Here is an 8,076-nt window from a genome sequence, read left to right on the forward strand (position 1 = left end):
GGCCAATTCATCTGCACAATGTTTGAAAGAAAAAACTCTTTAGAGATGGGAACTAGTATCTGATTTGATATCGAACGCTATTTTTTGCACTTTGAGCTAAAGAGGAACACTTTGTCATGTTTTCCAAGAAGTGTAAAGCGAATGGGCAAATGTACAGACCCCAAACAAAAAAGAGAAAAAATCGTCACTTTTTCTCATTCCATATATTTAACCCTCTCCGCGTAAAATCCGAGTCAGGGCTAGCATAATGGGCTACCAACAATGAGTTGCAACGTGCTTGGTTCATGCTTGGTTTGTTTCCGGCATTCTGACTTTAAACTGATGAAAAAAAAACCCTTTGCGGTTTTCCTGAGCTTAACTATATGGGCCCCCTAGTTTAGGAGCGAATCTCTGCTTGGGTTAAGCTTACCAAAGTTCTAGAACTTGGCAAGCTTTGCTTGTAAACAAAGTAGAACTTGGGTTTTGTGTTAACTTGTTAGTTGCCCTTTTCCCATCAGTACTCTTACTGGTCACTAGAATTGGCCCTAAAACCTGGGTTGGACAACGCTAATGAATGCTTTTGAAGACTACAATATCACATCCTTTCCTACCTTCTCTGAACACTGCCACAGTTCCAACTTCTTTAATTACTGGACATCTTTGGACTTGTTCAACTTTTGCAAACCAGCTGAACTTATTGGAGCCCAAATGTGAGTCAAGATGTGGCTGAATAATCGACTTGTACAGAGCTTAGTATCGTGATGCTGTCTCTGGACTTTATTATGCGATATATCCAACCACACATTTGAAAAGATTTACGCCGCTTCAACTGGATATGCTCATCGACTGATCTTTATTTGGAGGACTGCACATAAATCTTTCATAGATGAGACCTGCTCAAAATCATTTACCTCCTTATCTACGACTGCAGTATTTAAAGGAATTGACCCCAAACGTCATAGAGCGGAATTTCATTCCGGTCGGGGCCATATTACTCTCAGTAACCCAAGGGTAGATTCTTTCTAGTTCCTTTGTAAGGTTACTGGAATCTTGCCATTCCTACCAGAAACTAACTTTGCATCTTCAGCATAAGAAGAGAGACTGGCAGTAATACTAAGCTTTTGAAGCAGGGCAACGCATATTATAAAAAAGGTAGACCCTAAGATGGGCCCTGGAGAACACCCGCTTAGGTAAGTCATAGTCAGCATGGGTTCAGAGCGCATTTTAGGACCTTTACTCAACTGATTGAGCATGTAGAGCAAGTCATTGAGGACTTGAGAGTCATGAGTCAGTCGATGGATTCTATCTCGACTTTGCCAAGCCTTTGAGAAGTTAGATCATGGCCTTTTAGTTAACAACTCTATGAGATCCAGCTTGTGTGCATAAAAAAACTGTATTTTCTTGGTTTCAGATTCACGCGTACGCTTTTAAAAACCTGTGTTCAGTAGTTCCGTAAAAGTACCAGATCTTTCATCTTCCCTTCCTTTTTGGGCTCCTTTATTATTCAATTGCTTCAAACATAGGTGTTGTTTTCTGCACTTGATTTTGGAGGCATTGTGTCGTTTATACGTCCAAGTGTTTGGTCTACTGTTTATATATTTAGAGTGCGCACACCATAATGACTTGCCCAATTTGACATTGTGTTTACAATACTTATCACGTTACAGTGCAAGTTAAATTTATCAATTGGTCATTTTTTTATTTGACTTTATTACTCTGATACGTTCATATTGCACTGGATGATCTGTTGGAGCATGGCGTTTATAACAAATAATGTCATGGCAAGTCGGGAATTGCTTAAGTTGCGGACAGAATCCATAATTTTGCCTCTACATTTATGCAAGAGCAACATTTGCCAATCATAGATAAGGTTCGCCTGATAATGGATGACCATATTCTCAATTGATAAACAAAAGTATAAAAACGAACGTAAAGTCATCATTTGTGCACTCTTGTCAGAAAGGAGAAAGAAGAGCGACCCATCCCCATCATGAAATTCCTGAGCCTTATTGCCGTCGTGGCCCTCGCCGCCACCGTGTCTGCCGACTGCGAGACCTGCAAGGTGGGTGTCAACGCCATCTTGGACTACTTGGGCTCCAACAGCGAGGTCACTGAGGAGGCCGCCCATCGTCAAGGATGCCTGCTGCCCTGCTCTGGATGACCCCAGGGCTGCGGCACTGTGTGGACACCTGGTGGCCCGCCATTGTGAATGCCCTCTCAAGCTAGCGACAACATTGCCGATATTGCTTGCGCCGCTTTGGACCCCACCTGCATTGCCACCAAGGCCTGGGATTGCGACACCTGCAAGGCTCGATTGGACGACCTTTTGAATGTTGCTACCGGAGATGCTCAGACCGCCGCTCTCTTGGCCTACTTGAAGGCCCCGCTTTCTGTGAGGATGCCTGGTCAGCCCCGACGCTGCCGTGTGCGGAGACTTTGTGGATGCTTTGGCTCCTTGCGCCATCGACTCACTTGTGGCTGTGGTTCAAGCTGAACCCGATCGATTCTGCAATGAGATCTTCCAATTGTGCTAATTCTTTGTCATTTTGAATAAATGCGCATCACACGAATTTCACTTTTCATTACCCCCCTTTGTAGCTCTGCTCCAATGTTTACGGAAATGCGGTCGAAGCCGTGCTGACTAGAAAAGGGACTTCACGAACGTGAATAAATTCGAGGAGTTTTTGCTGCATGATCGTTTTAACGCCTTGGTAAGATCTGAAGCAAGAGAAATGGGTTCATAGTTACTGGGTAGCGAATTTATCGCGCCCTTTAAAATTGGAGCAATATGAGTCAAGTTAGCTTCAGAGAAGAGAAAACTTTTCTTGATCCAAGGTTGAACTCATCAGGCAAGAAAAAACGAGGATCAAGACCATGTGCCCATCAGAACCAGAAGCACTGGAAAGCTCTAAGTTACCAATGGTCATTAAAGTATATTGATCTATGACTACTAGATCATTCAAGCACTTAACTTGATAATCCTTATTATTATCCTTAATTAGTGATATGCCCCTTTCAGTGTACCTCCCCTTCCAATCCTTCCTCTTCCCAGAATCCCCGGCCCAAGTCTTTTTCAAGACGTGAGCTTCTAGCCCTCGAACCTTCTTCCTCTTCCCAATCATCCCTTCCCTTTCCCCGGCACGTTGTTACTCACAAAACTGATAAAGATTTTTGGAAATGCCAAGACTTGTGATAATAATTTTCGTTGCTATTGAAACAAAAGGAACAACTTTTGTAAAAATCATTTTGGGTTCTAACTCAGATTATAATATTAATCCACTTAAAACCTACAAAGAGATAACATTTTTTAAGACCGTAATCAAAGATGTTGGAAGTAACCTCAGTTGCATTTCCAAATTGAATTTTATTCAAATCCATGGAGCAAACGATAAGATATCTCGTTTTCAAAAAAATGCGTTTTCATCAAATTTGACTACAACTTGCTCCGGTTATATCTTAAAGCAATTGCCAAGAAATATAATAAGCTTTTTCTATGCCTAAAATATAAATGAAAATATTTTCTCTTTCTGAAGCAGGTAGAAAAGCCCGAATATATTTTGCAATATAAATTAAAACTTACTTGATGTCAATATTTCACAATTGTTGATGCCATACATGTCAATTGCACCTTTAATCAAGCTTAATCTTGAAATTTGACAAAATTCTACTAACGTTGAATAAAAACATCGCTAGTACGTATATGAATTATTTATCAATTATTGCAAAAACTGACAATTTGGAAAATTAAACTGTCACAGGTATCGTTCAAATATTTAGGAACATGATAGGAGGTTTAGCTTTTGGCACTTAAGTAAATTGAAAGCAGTTTTGCATGTTTTGCAAGTTTAAGCAATATTTCTTGCTACTTTTTGCTTTTAAAAAACCTTAAACAAAATACAGAAATATTATTTTTTGCCGTGATTGAAAAAGACAATCACATTCCTTGGAATAACTGGAAACATAATTAGGCCATTTTTCGATCTTTTAAGGCGTAAAACACAACCTTTAAGTTGTAATAAGTAAGCATGTGCTTTATGGAAGTTTATGAAATTTCAGGTCAATACACAAATAAGAGTAGGTTTAATACTGATTGACTACGTTTTTGACAATGATGCATTCTAATGGACTTTAAGTGATTTAACACACTACTGAGCTACTTTTAAACATGTGCATTTCACAAAAGTTGTTACTTTTGCCTCTTTGACAAAGAAAAACATATCTAGATGTTTGGCATTAGAGCAAACTCTTAACCAGAAAATATAACCACCGTGCCCCCTCTATGGCCATAGTAATCTCTCTTTTCTCGGTCGATTGAACAACTCGGTATCGCGAGGAATCAGCATTGGCCGCAAGAGCGGATCAAGCGGAGAGGAGGGAATCAACCGGTGTCGGCCTGCTTTCTCAACTGTCATGGACGGGCGAACATGTTGCGAGTGGCTGGACCTGGACGGTGTGTCGACAAGATCCGACGACACGCCTTCACCTTCTTATCCAAGACATGGATCAGCGAGGAGAAACACGAGAGTTGCTTTCCTGGCAAACAGGGCTTCGTGGTCCATGCCAGGAAGCCTACTGGGCGTGGTCGGCCCAGCAGTGGGTTCGAGATCCGATTCTTCTCAACCCGTGGTTGTGACACAACAGAGTGCTTAAGCATCAAACCGAGCAGTTCGAGCTTACCTCACAAGATGCACGAACACGATCACAGATTTCTTCTCAATTGTCCCCAGAATTTATCCGAATTCGACTGACTGGAGGCAAGAGCTCTGTTTGCAAGCTTCAAGAATCTCGGGTAAAAGCGGAAGAAAGTTTTCTGACTGTGGCGTCGTACCTTACCCCCAGAAGAGTTGGATGACGCAGAATTTCTTCAAAGCACATCATCAACTTCATTGATCAAGAGTATACGCTCCATGTTGAGAGCATGTCCTTCGAATACTGACTCAACCCGATCATTCATTTCCACTCAACGCCAAATTGGATCAATGAAGCATTACATCCCGAAAGGTTATTGGCACACGCAAACCTGGCCGAATTCCGGACATGGAATGAGGCTATCATTTATACGATTCATCAAATCAGATGAGCACATTCCACTCGCAGTACAACAGGGTTACCTCAAAGCTTCATTGGAACTCAAATTACAACAGTTCCTATCTTTAGAGATCGATGATTCTACCCCAATATGTGGACAAGGGGATGCCTGACCCTTCTGAAAGAATACTTTCTCAGGAACATCCCGTTGATTTCCCGGCGCTACAACTTTTTCGGTGCGACAGCAACAATCCGAACTGTTCTCAGATTGGTATCTGCGACTCCAACTCCAAGGTAATGAGGCTGAATTAGAATCACTGAGCATTGATGATCTACATATGCTTCGAATCATTACAGGAACATACGACTTAAGGCTACGAGAAGATGTTCTACGTCACGAAAACCCTAGCAGAAAGGAATTCTTTAAGATTGCATTGGCATGGGAATCGACTAGTAGTGGCCAGAAAACACTCGATGAAAAGCGCGAGATTTCAGCAGCCGCACTTTCTACGTATAAGGGAAGCAAATCAAAGTTCAGCCCCAAACCGAAATCAGAGCTTAGAGGATCCTGTTTCCGATGCGGTAACAAACACGCCCCCGACGGAGGGCGCTTTGCTAAAGCGCTCACTTGCTACAATCGCAACAAACTAGGTCATGTTGCTGAGGTATGCCAGGGTTCTCCTTGTTTCAGAAGCAAGGCCGTGAACGCTCATTGTCTTGATCACGAATTGCACATGGCCAAAGTTCCCGATCACCATCTCCTAACCCAACTCTGAAGCGAATTAATCAGGCAGAACTAGCGTCTTCCGCGATTGATAGCAAGGGAGTTCAAGTTCGTTTGACTCCTCTTCTTCTTGTCAATGTTCAGCCATCTATGGGGAAGTGTTTTACGATCAAAGCATTACCGTCTAAAATCTATTCCATAATTGGGTGAAAATCTAAGGTAATTGGTAACGAAAAAAAATGCGATAGAGTTCAAATAAAAAGTAAAATACATTTTCAGTCCCCAATCAATGGAAATCAATCCCTGCGTTCCCTAGGAAGTGATGATCAAAATAAAGGAATTTGTTGAAATTTGAAGCATGACAAATACGACATGAATACAATGTTTGCATCTTTCGGTTTTTGAGAAATATACTGTGTCAAAGCCATCATAGGGAATTTACTGTCCAGGATGGAAAGAAACTCGTGCCTTCTGAAAATGCTTTCCCCGTTCTCTAGAAACGTCAAGAACTACATTCCATTGGAAGCAGCATGTGGCACAGACAGGTAGCACATCACTTTACGATCATGTTGATCCATGGTCGCGTGGTGACCTTTCTTGGGCTTGGTTTCCATTAATTTAGATAATACAGAGTTCCAACGTTGTCCTGGAAACCAGATCGAACCCTGACTCCAAACCTCACCTCTGACCTTCTTTGTAAGTATTTGCAAAATGTTGATCCTCGAGACGGGATTGGATTTGACTACGTAACGTCGAGTGAAGCTCAATTTCATGGTTACACGGAATTTGTTCGGAAAGAGAACATCAACTTAATTTAAAGCCAATTCAATTGCAACTTCAATTGTGTGTAACAAGAGCCCTAAGGGAATGAGATCCTAGTAACATTCATGAAACTAGGGAGATTTTGTTCTCTCATTTGAGGCCTCAAAAATACAAAAATAGTCGACGAGATGAAACTCCATTTGAAAGGGAGCCAAATCATTATTGTTTTCAATCAGTTTTAAACTTTGATCAAGAAAAGAAAGGACCCATTTTTTGGCACAGTGCATACCCATGCTCTTAGAAATCCAGAAACGAGCGGCCTAAGTCGAAAACAAGTGAAACACTAATCATAAGCGTAATAGAATTATACAATGATCTGTGCCTCTATTGAAAGCCTCCTCTTACAATGCGAGATAGGTGATCCGTCGATAACGAGCTCTTGATCGGCCATATTGTGTCCTATTTGATCCACGACGGAATAAAGCCCTTGTTCTCAGAAGCCATCCTTCCTCATCACCACATTTCATCAAAATAACTTATTTGGTGGCCTCGGAATGTATATTTCAAATATTTTGCATTAATTATTTTTTTATTTTCAATTTTGCACTAAAGAAAAACGACAACCAAGTATCCATGGTGACCAAATTTAAGAAGCCAACTCCAAGTAAAGATTTTTTTTGCCAACAATCTAGAACATGATTTCTAGGGTTTCCTTCCGGGGGTTTTATTCAGCGTTATAAATTTGGAAAAGGGTCAGAATTTCTTGACATTTGACATCAGTTCAAAATTTTAAATGAGCAAAACAGATTTTATTTAGTCTCTTTAGTTGCCTCTTTTACAATTGAAAAGACTTTTTTCGTTTGAGTCTAATTCTTAGGCTTTTTGTTTGAAAAAAGTAATTTTTTGACATTACTAGAAATATCCGCACTGGAACATGATTCCAATTTCAAGTCCACCGGATAATCCCCAGGACATTGCTCTCCAGATACTATCCATTAATATTAAATTTGAAATGACTATTTTTTGCATCCATAGAGCTTTGGTGGTAATTGTACAACTCCGAGTAAGGACTTTCTACGGTATGAATTTCTCGTGTTTTTGTCTCCAAAGGGATTTTAAGACATTATCATAAACAATGCCCCCCAAAAATGCGATGAAGACATCATAAGAGACATTATCACACATAAAATATAAATGCCATGGTTGGAGCAATGTTAAGACTCATTTATTCGTTACTTTGTACCTACTGCAGAGATGTGATTGCGCCAACTGGACTCGCCCACATCGGTTGCTATTGAATGAGACATAAGAGAACGTCTTTGGGCTAACAGGTTGAGTTTCTTATCACGATGTTTCTTGCTCTTGTAAGTCTCATGTCCAATTGTTGCTAATTGATAGTTCCTCTGCATTCATGATGGAAGCTACCTTTGGAAAAATCAGTAAAGAGGCCAGACAATGTTTGGACTTGGTCTTGGCAGGGAAGGATCCTTCCGTAGTCACCAAGCCCTTTATCATAGCGGCTTTGGCTGTTTGCGTCAATCAGACCAGGGTGTGGCTTGAACAACAGGCTCACCCAGCAATTG

Source organism: Tigriopus californicus, chromosome 6, assembly GCF_007210705.1.
Source record: "Tigriopus californicus strain San Diego chromosome 6, Tcal_SD_v2.1, whole genome shotgun sequence".
Classification (NCBI taxonomy): Eukaryota; Metazoa; Arthropoda; class Copepoda; order Harpacticoida; family Harpacticidae; genus Tigriopus; species Tigriopus californicus.